We start from the raw sequence: 12,638 nt of genomic DNA on the forward strand, positions 1-12,638 counted from the left end.
AATTACAACCAAAATCTAATCTACACATTCCCATGGTTCAAACAAATTTGAAACGGCCTTTCACATAGCTCAATTATATTAGGCTTAGGTTCATAATCACCCTTTAATTAATTAACACTTTAACTAATTAAATGAATGCAACATTTTTGACACACCCCGTCCCGAAGGAGGGCGTGCTGGCCGTCACGTGAGAGTGACGTAACCATTTACACAGTTCGGAAGCTTTAAAAAAAAATTCCAATTACTAAGATAGCACACCCGAGGGTGAGTCCTACTTTTGTGAATTCTGTCAGAACACCGTTGGATTCCTCGTGGCCACCAAAGCTCTGCTAACTTGAACCTGGAGGGGCGCAAAACAAAATTGAGTGGGTCAGTAAAACAAAGTTTTTCGAAGACTTTTCATTTAAAACATTTATAACCCCTCACCGTAAAACCTGTATACTTTCCCAGAAAATAGCATATATATAAACATATATATATAAGCAAAAATCTCAAATCTCAAACCTTTAACACTTTTCAGAAATATATATATATATATAACCATATGAAATCTCAAAGCTTGAATCCCAAATCTTTAACATTTTTCGAGAAAAACATGCCATGCCATAAATCAAAATATAAATCAGGTGAAATAAGGAATCAATCGGAGACCCTGCAGTTGGTCCTATACGATTAATTCAATAGCTCAATATCTCACTAAGCCGGAGTCACCACAGTGACCTATACGGCCCTACTCTGCACATCACTCGGAACTACGTAAGGTAGTCTATACGATGAAAGGTGTAAAATACGCTCTAGTGCTTCTCTCATCATATCATCAGCGCGCATATCTAAGGTCACCCACCAGTCGGAACCCCTCTAATGGTCTGTACGACTGGCATGTCGGAACCCTCACATGGTCTGTACGACATCCACCTACTTGGATCCAAGGCGAGCGTGCGGTGTGGTGAATAATATAAGCACTAACACCTAGGGTGCAGATTATGAGCTCAAACATCTCAACAACAACAATTCAATGAATAAACGAACTCACCTGACTTACCTGTGCCTCCACAGCACCATGCAACATGTATGCATCATATATCAATCATATAACTCATATGAAATTCACATTTTCCAAATAATTCTATGCATGGCATTTTCAAAACATAATTTCGCATAAAAGCATTTTTTCTGGGAAAAACAATAGTATATAGGTAATACGAAAACAAAACTGCCCACTCACCTGGAGTTCGCCCACAACTCCCTAGCACCGTACATCAAGGCGTCATGACGATTAGCGCCTAGAACAACAATCAAATCCAACCTCAGAAATTCTGCCGATAGAATACATAACTTATATAAGACACGTCACTACGTAGTTCGATCCGGATGATCTGCAATTCAGATTTCAAATCCGTAACTTCCAGAGGTCCACAATATACCTCTAGGACAACATCCTAAAATTTCATTACCATCCAACGGTCGGATCTTCGTCAATTTCCAAAACTAAGTGACGGTTAACATTCTATTTTATGAACTTACAACTTCAATTCCAGAAGATCCGTAAATCGGATTCCCAATCCGTAAGTTCCTATAATCCTCAAATATTACGTATTACAACGTATCAAAGTTTGGTGACGATCCAACGGTCGGATCGTCAATTCACATTTTCACCTAACCACGAATCGTAACCAACCTAGGTTCAATTATTCAATTTACGTCCATCAATTATCAAAACAGAACCTAGAACCTTAATCACAAGCTAATAATGACATTGGCGGGCCATTGGCCACGCGCCGCCGCGCGGGCCGCCGCGGGTGGCGGTTGGCCGCCCCCGGCTCGCCGGAAAATTCAACTATTTCCAAAAATTACCAAAATTTGCAGATTTGAAGATCTCAATGAGTAGAACAACTTTCATACCTGAGACCAAGGCCAATTTGGCCTGGAAGTGCTTCAATTTCACCAAAACCGTGAAGAACCCTAGAATTTGGGTGTTTCCAATTCGACCTTCAAACGTGTTCCAACGCCTCAATTACCTCTTGGGCTTTGTTCTAGGTCCTAAAGGAATGCTAAAGGTGTTAGTAATTGGAAGAAAACATTTCAAAATTTGGAGAATTTAAACAAAAGGGTCGCGGCACCCGTAGGGGTGTTCTTCGCGAAATCACAACGAAATTCAATGATTCTTGGGGTGAAACGTAAAGAGGGAAGGCCTAGATGATGATTAGGAGTGGTACCTTGACTCAATTCGTCGGAAATTTGGACGAAATCCATCGAATTTGGGCGTGGGCACCGCCGGGTCGAAACGACCCACGGGTTCTCCCCAACCCATTTCCTCTTTTCCTCCGCTTCTCACCCTCTCTCCCTTCCTCCTTTCCCTGTTCCGATTGGTCAGTTTCTTCCCCTCTCTGCCTCTGATTCGCTCTCTCTCCTTCTTCTCCGATTGGGCAGTTTTTGCCCAATCTCTTTTCCTCTTTTCTGTTTTCTGGTTCTTCCCACGCACACACCCACACAAAACTTTCATTTTTCTCATCCCAGCCATCCATTTCAAAATCCTTTAATCTGGGCCATCCAAATTTTAATAAAAGAATTTCTATATTTTACTACAATTATAATTCCTTAAAATTCCAAATTTCAAACGTTAATAACTTCTTCGATATAACTCCAAATCACGAACCGTCTGCGCCCACACGTCCGTAACGACGAGTACTACGAGGATATGTCAAGAAAACAAATCTTAGATGGCACGACACAACGATTAACCTCGAATGATGTGCGTGCCTCGAAGGGCATTTTTGTAAAATCCTTTATTAAAACTTTAAAAATTCTTAAAATTAGGGACGGGCTGTCACAATCTACCCACCTTACAGAAATTTCGTCCTCGAAATTTACAGAATCTTTACAATCCATCAATATCCATGAAACAGCCCGAAACACATCTCTCTCATTCGATTCTTTGATTTCTAAGTAGCTTCTTCCACTGAAAGATTCCTCCATAAACTTTCACCAAACTCATAGTCTTATTTCTCAGTACATCATCTTTCTAATACAAGATAGGCATTGGCTCCTCATCATACGTCAAATCCATATTGACTTCCAAAGGTTGAGAAGGTATCACTCGTGAAGGATATGAGGTTTAATGTCAAAGTATCGAAACATAAAACATATCATGCCCTTTCATCGGCTCTGGAGGCAACTCAGCCCGTACGTAACTTCACTGACTCGTTCAATGATCACAGATGGTCTGACGTATCTAGGACTTACTTGTTTTTCTTTTTTAAAACGAATCATACTTTTCCAAGGTGATAATTTCAAAATCATTCGATCACCTACATATACATCCGGTCAGTGGCATGTTTGTCTGCTAAGCTCTTCAGCCGATCCTGGCCCACTTCCAGGTTAGACTTAATTACTTGAATATTCCGAATAGTCTCATCCACTAACTCAGGGCCTTGAATACTATCCGTCCCCAATTCTAACAATTTCGAAACACAAGACATAGCTTTACACGGCCTTATGGCGTTACTCTAGGGAACAAACTGAAGGGACCAACATACCCAAGAAGTTTAACAGATCCCAAATCTCTTTTTCCATAAAACAAACAAATAAATGTTGCGCTTGTTTGGAAAGGTTGGTGTTCTCATACTGAAGTAACATACGTTGACGTCACCAGCCGATCAATTATTATTCAAATTCCAACCTAACTATTTTGTATACGAGGAAGCTTGTCCACGAAATCCATAGTAATATTCTCCCATTTCCACCGTGGAATGGGAAATGACTACATTATTCCAAAAGACTTATTTCTTTCTGCTTTAACCTGATGACTGATGATACGCCTACTAACATACTTCGCCATTCCTCTTTTCATACCCGTCAATAGTACATGAACGAATGGTATGATAAATCTTAGTACTTTTGGGATGCATTGTAGAAGTGGAATAATGTACATCGTCAAAATTGCTTTCTTTAATTCCACACCATTAGGCATAAACACTTTGTTCTTTTGCATAGGCTTGCCATCTGATTCTCTAACTCTAAGGTCCTTCTTTTTCCCGTTATTCCTTGCTTTAAATAAATTCTTGAATTTCTTCGTCAAACGCTCGAGTATCGAGTACGATCTACCAAATGGGTCCAACTTAGAAATTAGCAAGTAAGGCTTCTTCTCGATTTTTGATACTCAACTTTACTCCAGTAGATTTCAAATCCACAAGAAGATGAACATAGCAAGCGTACCAAGCATTAATTCTCACTGGGGTCTTCCTACTAAATGCATCAGCCACAACATTAGCTTGACCACCCTCGTCACACAATCATAATCACTAAGCAACTCATTCCACCTTTGTTGCCTAAGATTAAGATACCTCTGAATAAACAGATATTGGGTACTCTTTTGATTTGTAACAATCATGCACTTTTCTTCCCATAAAGACAATGTCTCCAAATTCTCAAAGCAAAGATGATAGCTGCTAATTCCAAATTATAATTAGGGTAATTCATCTTATGAGATCCCAATGGCCATGAAGCATAGGCAATCATCCTACCATGTTGCATCAACACGCATCCAAGTACATTCAAAGAAGTATTATTATAGACCACATAATTACCACTATCGTCTGGGAGTGCGAAAACAGATGCATGAGTGAGGGAATACTTTACTTGCTGAAGCTCTACTCACAATTATTTTTTTTTTTTTTTATCCCACTCAAACTTAACCTCTTTTCTCATCAATCTCGCCAAGGGCGAAGCAATAATTAAAATCTTGGACGAACTATCGATAATATCCTGCTAATCCGAGAAAACTCTGAACCTCAGTCACAGTTCGCAATTGTTCCAAATTCTCAATCGTTGCTACTCTTTTAAGAATCCATTTGAATACCTTAAGTAGATATAATTAATTTATCCAACATTAGCATTTGCTAAACTTAGCATACATCAACGTTCCCTCAATCTTTGCAACACCAACTTTAAATATCTAGCATGCACTGCTCTAATCTTATCAATCTCGTCAATGGCAAACAATAACAACCCGGTCCAGATATCACTGGAATACTTCCTTCAGCAAACTCATAAAAGTAGCAGGTGCATTCGTCACTCCGTATGGCCTCCCAACTTGAAATGACCATAACGAGTCCTGGATTCAGTCTTATGAACATCCCCACTGTTAATCTTCAACTAATATCATTCAGACCTCAAGTCAATCTCAGAAAGTACCCAGGCGCCTCAGAGCTGATCAAATAATCATCAATACACAACAATGGATAACAGCTCTCAATCGTTACCCGATTCAATTACATAATATCAATGCCTAGCCTTAATGTCCATTTTCTTCCTCACAAATAACCCGGAGCTTTTCCAATGTGATATAATAAGTTGAATGGAACTTTTAACTCAACCTGAACCAATCTCTAACATAGGATTTGTACCTAAAAACAATTCAATAATAAAACCCACATCTCTGCCTGGCGGCAATCTAGGTAAGGCATTTGGGAATACACCAAGAAAATGTCTAACCATCTTTACATCTTCCATACTATTAGGATCAACATCATTTAGCACCATCTGAACTCAATATCTTGGCAGCCTTTTGATAACAATCTTCTTTGCTCTCTCAACAGGAATAATGGCATAACTCACTCCACTTTACTTACCCCCAAAAGTAACATCTGGTCATCCAGGTCAACAAAAATTAACTGATTCCCCATAGCAATCTAGCTTGACACAATTATACATTTCCTCTACCAGAGTCATCTTGTCTCAGAAATCTGGGATCACTAGTAAATCTATCACTTCGCCTCTGACCAGTGGCAGTAAAACTTAAGCTGGGAAAATTAGCTCTAATTTCACTTCCTTTGAAGCTCTGAGTCCTCCGAGGTCTTTGATATGACGAATCTTTAACTTTATCGTCTTATTCTGATTCTCATTCCTTTCTTATTCCTCTTTACTCTCGTTGATCATATTCTCAAAGTCTTCAAAGCCCAACAGCATCCCGTAAACTCTTGGTAAAAAGTACAATGGATAGTGATCGCCAAAGAACGCAACTTCTTCTTATCATCCAGCCAAAAACGACATAACACCTCGACCGAATTAACAACATCATCAGAATGGAAATAAGGCAAGTCTGTAAGCTTTCTATAATATTCATCCGTCGTCATTTTCCTCGTCTCACATTTGCAATTTCTTGTTTACTACCATCACAATATGCCGGGGGAATAAACTTTTCTTAAACAATTCTTTAAACAACTTCCAAACAGTTGTCCTTCCGATATTGTCGGATAACATTCCTATCTCCATCAAAATGCAGATTCATCACTCAAAAACTAGGTAATCATCTCGACCTACCTATCGGGAGGCAAATTCCCTTAACCTTGCATAATCTGAAACGCCTTTTCCCAATTGATTAAGCCATCAATCTGCTCCCTTAGGTCCTTCATATCCCTAAGGGATTCAAATTTAACTTATAACCAGTCTCAAAAGGTCCCTTTAGATAATAGACTGAATCACAATGGCAATAGTTTCCCCCCAAACTACTATATCAGGGAAATTAGGCTCATCCGAACTACGTGGCTCGCTACGAGGCGGTATAGTTCTGACAGAAGACACTAGGAAATTATCAAGATGTCCAGAATTGCAACCTAGGCTCTGATACCAACTGACACACCCCGTCCCGAAGGAGGGCGTGCTGGCCGTCACGTGAGAGTGACGTAACCATTTACACAGTTCGGAAGCTTTAAAAAAAAATTCCAATTACTAAGATAGCACACCCGAGGGTGAGTCCTACTTTTGTGAATTCTGTCAGAACACCGTTGGATTCCTCGTGGCCACCAAAGCTCTGCTAACTTGAACCTGGAGGGGCGCAAAACAAAATTGAGTGGGTCAGTAAAACAAAGTTTTTCGAAGACTTTTCATTTAAAACATTTATAACCCCTCACCGTAAAACCTGTATACTTTCCCAGAAAATAGCATATATATAAACATATATATATAAGCAAAAATCTCAAATCTCAAACCTTTAACACTTTTCAGAAATATATATATATATATAACCATATGAAATCTCAAAGCTTGAATCCCAAATCTTTAACATTTTTCGAGAAAAACATGCCATGCCATAAATCAAAATATAAATCAGGTGAAATAAGGAATCAATCGGAGACCCTGCAGTTGGTCCTATACGATTAATTCAATAGCTCAATATCTCACTAAGCCGGAGTCACCACAGTGACCTATACGGCCCTACTCTGCACATCACTCGGAACTACGTAAGGTAGTCTATACGATGAAAGGTGTAAAATACGCTCTAGTGCTTCTCTCATCATATCATCAGCGCGCATATCTAAGGTCACCCACCAGTCGGAACCCCTCTAATGGTCTGTACGACTGGCATGTCGGAACCCTCACATGGTCTGTACGACATCCACCTACTTGGATCCAAGGCGAGCGTGCGGTGTGGTGAATAATATAAGCACTAACACCTAGGGTGCAGATTATGAGCTCAAACATCTCAACAACAACAATTCAATGAATAAACGAACTCACCTGACTTACCTGTGCCTCCACAGCACCATGCAACATGTATGCATCATATATCAATCATATAACTCATATGAAATTCACATTTTCCAAATAATTCTATGCATGGCATTTTCAAAACATAATTTCGCATAAAAGCATTTTTTCTGGGAAAAACAATAGTATATAGGTAATACGAAAACAAAACTGCCCACTCACCTGGAGTTCGCCCACAACTCCCTAGCACCGTACATCAAGGCGTCATGACGATTAGCGCCTAGAACAACAATCAAATCCAACCTCAGAAATTCTGCCGATAGAATACATAACTTATATAAGACACGTCACTACGTAGTTCGATCCGGATGATCTGCAATTCAGATTTCAAATCCGTAACTTCCAGAGGTCCACAATATACCTCTAGGACAACATCCTAAAATTTCATTACCATCCAACGGTCGGATCTTCGTCAATTTCCAAAACTAAGTGACGGTTAACATTCTATTTTATGAACTTACAACTTCAATTCCAGAAGATCCGTAAATCGGATTCCCAATCCGTAAGTTCCTATAATCCTCAAATATTACGTATTACAACGTATCAAAGTTTGGTGACGATCCAACGGTCGGATCGTCAATTCACATTTTCACCTAACCACGAATCGTAACCAACCTAGGTTCAATTATTCAATTTACGTCCATCAATTATCAAAACAGAACCTAGAACCTTAATCACAAGCTAATAATGACATTGGCGGGCCATTGGCCACGCGCCGCCGCGCGGGCCGCCGCGGGTGGCGGTTGGCCGCCCCCGGCTCGCCGGAAAATTCAACTATTTCCAAAAATTACCAAAATTTGCAGATTTGAAGATCTCAATGAGTAGAACAACTTTCATACCTGAGACCAAGGCCAATTTGGCCTGGAAGTGCTTCAATTTCACCAAAACCGTGAAGAACCCTAGAATTTGGGTGTTTCCAATTCGACCTTCAAACGTGTTCCAACGCCTCAATTACCTCTTGGGCTTTGTTCTAGGTCCTAAAGGAATGCTAAAGGTGTTAGTAATTGGAAGAAAACATTTCAAAATTTGGAGAATTTAAACAAAAGGGTCGCGGCACCCGTAGGGGTGTTCTTCGCGAAATCACAACGAAATTCAATGATTCTTGGGGTGAAACGTAAAGAGGGAAGGCCTAGATGATGATTAGGAGTGGTACCTTGACTCAATTCGTCGGAAATTTGGACGAAATCCATCGAATTTGGGCGTGGGCACCGCCGGGTCGAAACGACCCACGGGTTCTCCCCAACCCATTTCCTCTTTTCCTCCGCTTCTCACCCTCTCTCCCTTCCTCCTTTCCCTGTTCCGATTGGTCAGTTTCTTCCCCTCTCTGCCTCTGATTCGCTCTCTCTCCTTCTTCTCCGATTGGGCAGTTTTTGCCCAATCTCTCTTCCTCTTTTCTGTTTTCTGGTTCTTCCCACGCACACACCCACACAAAACTTTCATTTTTCTCATCCCAGCCATCCATTTCAAAATCCTTTAATCTGGGCCATCCAAATTTTAATAAAAGAATTTCTATATTTTACTACAATTATAATTCCTTAAAATTCCAAATTTCAAACGTTAATAACTTCTTCGATATAACTCCAAATCACGAACCGTCTGCGCCCACACGTCCGTAACGACGAGTACTACGAGGATATGTCAAGAAAACAAATCTTAGATGGCACGACACAACGATTAACCTCGAATGATGTGCGTGCCTCGAAGGGCATTTTTGTAAAATCCTTTATTAAAACTTTAAAAATTCTTAAAATTAGGGACGGGCTGTCACAATTTTCATTTGGTTTTTGTATCCATAAAATTGATTTAAATGGAGCTAAACAAAATGAAAATCCAATTCTCATTTAAAGAGACAAAACAATTTTGTTCTCATCCTATTTGGGCCATCATGCAATTAACCTCAACTTTTGGGCCATATTGCAATAACAAAAACTTTTGGGGTCACTTTGTACAATACACAAAAGTCACTACTTCATGTAAATACAACTAGAACCCAAACTTTTAATAATGCAAAAACTTCATTAAAGGAACAAAACAATTTGTCCTTTAGCGTTTTTGGACCTAAACGTAAAAACGTAAACTTTTGGGCCAAAGTGCAAATACACAAAAGTATCAAAACTTTATGTAATTGCATAAAAGCCCCAAAAGTACTCCCTTTGAGGGAGTGGCCGGTTTTGGGGGAGAGATAAGGTTGGTGTGTGTGTTGATTTGTGAGTTTTGTCAAAAACATGCAAGTGTATGTAAGATAAGTTTTGAAATAATTCAATCACAATTATTTCAATCATCATTTATACAAATATCTAACACTTTAAATACATGATAAATCATTTAAAAACATATCACATAAACTTTATGAAATAAATCAAAACTTTGAATCAAAACACCAAACCTTTTTGTTCTTGGCAAGAACATCAAGAACAATGAAGAACATCCATGAAAAACCCAAATTTTTTCATGAACCTTTTTCACCCAAAAAACATTCCAAAACCATTCTTACTTAAGGGAAATAACATCTAACCAAACTAGGGTACTTAGGGGTTCCAAAGAACACATTAAAACACTTTTAACAAGTCAAACAAGAACCCAAAAATCCACCCTTTGGTTTTGGCCGAATTTTCCCAAAAGCATGGCACCAAATTTTAGCTCCAATATTCATGCTCATATGAACAACATCTACAACATTTGAGATAGCAAATTTTCCAACAAAATTTACTTTCAAAGAAGCAAGAATAAAGCTTGTAACAATTACAACTTTTAAATCACAAACTATGAACTACAAAAAACCCAAAAGGATTCACCAACTACTAGACCTAGGCTCTGATACCATTTGAAGGAATTATTTTGTGAAAACATGTTCATTTGAGCAACATCATATAGCATGAAATTAACAATTAAAGGCGGAATCATGCTTGTATGCACTCAAAAACAAAACATTACCATGAAATTCAAAGCCTAGTAGATTGGTGAACCAATAATCAACTCAAAACAAAGTGAGTTGAAATTAATACCTTTGTAGATTCCTCTTTGCATAAGCAAAGGCTAATCACCCAAAGAGATAGGGCCTTCATTCCTTGCTTCTTAGATCCATGGATTTGGATGGAAGAATAGGTTCTCCAAGTTCCCAAAATTGAGAACCTCTAAGTCTCTTCACCAAGGTTAGATTGTAGAAGAAATGAGTGACCTTGGAGTAGTAGGATTGCTAGATGTACCCTCCAAGGTGTTGGCCTCTTTAGAGAGAAAATGGAGAGACAATTCTCACCAATTTTCCCCCAAAATTAACCCTTTTAATCCTTTATGAATATTTGGCTATAAAGTCATTTATATAGTCACTTCTTTAAGTGACCTAAACAACCAAAACCCTAATTCATACACTATGGCCGGCCATATTGGGATTTTTGGGCTTTTGGGCTTTAATGAATCTTTATTCATTAAATTGTCATACAACTTAAGTTAATGGGCTTGACGTTCGAAGCCCATTGGGCCTTAAGGTCCAAAACTATCCCGAAGTCTTTAACGAACTTATTCGTTTGATTAATTAACATATTAATTAATCCTTGCCATAAATAAATGATTAAACCATTTAATCATTCTTACTCATTTCCGTTTAATCTCCAATCTCTACCTTTTATGGTGTGCGATCCATTAGGTTCCTTTTAGCGAGGTAGTGGGCGATTAAATCCATTTTACATCGATTGTGAATTGAAACTATTTTCAATTCTCCCTTTAGTGATTACACACGTTTAGGGCTTCCACAAACCATGAGTGACACCTAGCAGCATATCATGGTTACCCAAGCTAATCAGAAGAGGTTAGAGAACCTATTCAGTTCGGGATTACAAATGCAATACGGTCTTTCTCTAATCTAATACTCTTGACCACATTGTTTGGTTTGATAGTTTATTTTCTCATGTCTACTATCCAATGTGTGTCTTGTGCTTATATGATTACCTTGAATGTGATTAGGAACGCATTCCCAAATCTCATTCATACTCTGGCCAGAGATTTAAATCATATCATAGAGTATTCTCCCTCAAATGGTTTGAAGGTTAGAGATCCCTTGTTGCGCATTCACTTGTCTCCATAGCTAAGTGGCTTGACCCCAACGATGCCGTGGACACCCTCCTGATGGAGTGACTTTGACATAATTAAAGATCAAGGACTTAACCACAAGACAACTATGATGCCTCAGGTCAAAGGACTACTTTGCATTATCCCAACCATGAGTTCTCATGTGACATGGAATATGAGAACTCTTCGTTGATCGCGTTCAGTGAACTCATTCTCTATTGAGCACCTACCGTACTTGTCTCGATGTCACACACACCAATGACTCGAGACTAATCACTCTCCCTGAGAGAAGACATAGTACGTACTGATCTTAACGGACTGTCAATGCCCAATTGGCAATCCTATGATCAGGAACGTTTAGGATGTGTCTACGAAAGAATGGTCTCATGAATCTAACTTCATTAGATTACATTCTCCCAATCACATATTCCTTGGACTTTATCGTTTAAGCATATAACATTTATATGAGACGGCTCAAACAATAATCTTTGCCCTTTATATGTAAAACTAGATTAGTTTAACATGTGAAATGTCCGTAAAGTATCATCACATGATTGGCTTTAGGGCACATTTCCAACACACCAACTTAGTCCGAAAGGCACGTCAAGGGTAGACGAACACTAGAAAGACGTACTCAGAAGAAAGTTTTGTCCTCGTCACCTCAGAAGATTCTACATAGAAGCAACTTATAATGGCAGTTGAGCACTACCTCCTACTGCGTGTCACACGACCCCAGCCGACCTTGCTTTATAACTCAGCTCTAGAATGGCCCAATACTGATAATTGAGCATCACCTCCGGCTATGCGTAACATGGCCCCAGCTCCATGACTCCATGTCGGGCTTATCTTGCATCATGGCTTCCGACCATGAGAATCATACTCCATGGCTCCTCGCCTCAAGCATCGCGCCAATTATGTTCGCGACTCTTTAGACTTCAAAGCATCCAACGACAGAGCATAATACAAGGCTTTACCAACAGGCCCCGGGATGACGAAAGAATTGGCAGTGAAAAAGTTCGCAATTC

General features: G+C 39.3%; 2 long non-coding RNA genes across 2 annotated transcripts; both read right to left on the minus strand.

Annotated features, from left to right (window-relative positions):
* Positions 1–1,859: 1,859 nt before the first annotated feature.
* Positions 1,860–2,515, minus strand: LOC139190537 (uncharacterized). The gene is made up of 2 exons (XR_011574816.1): positions 2,217–2,515; positions 1,860–2,040 (listed from the first exon to the last, which is right to left on the minus strand). It is a non-coding gene; the product is annotated as an uncharacterized lncRNA (long non-coding RNA).
* A 5,829-nt stretch (positions 2,516–8,344) lies between these two features.
* LOC114822922 (uncharacterized) lies at positions 8,345–8,936 on the minus strand. Its single transcript, XR_011574815.1, has 2 exons — positions 8,702–8,936; positions 8,345–8,525 (listed from the first exon to the last, which is right to left on the minus strand). It is a non-coding gene; the product is annotated as an uncharacterized lncRNA (long non-coding RNA).
* Between the last annotated feature and the right edge of the window lie 3,702 nt (positions 8,937–12,638).

This window comes from Malus domestica, chromosome 13 (assembly GCF_042453785.1).
Source record: "Malus domestica chromosome 13, GDT2T_hap1".
Taxonomy (NCBI): Eukaryota; Viridiplantae; Streptophyta; class Magnoliopsida; order Rosales; family Rosaceae; genus Malus; species Malus domestica.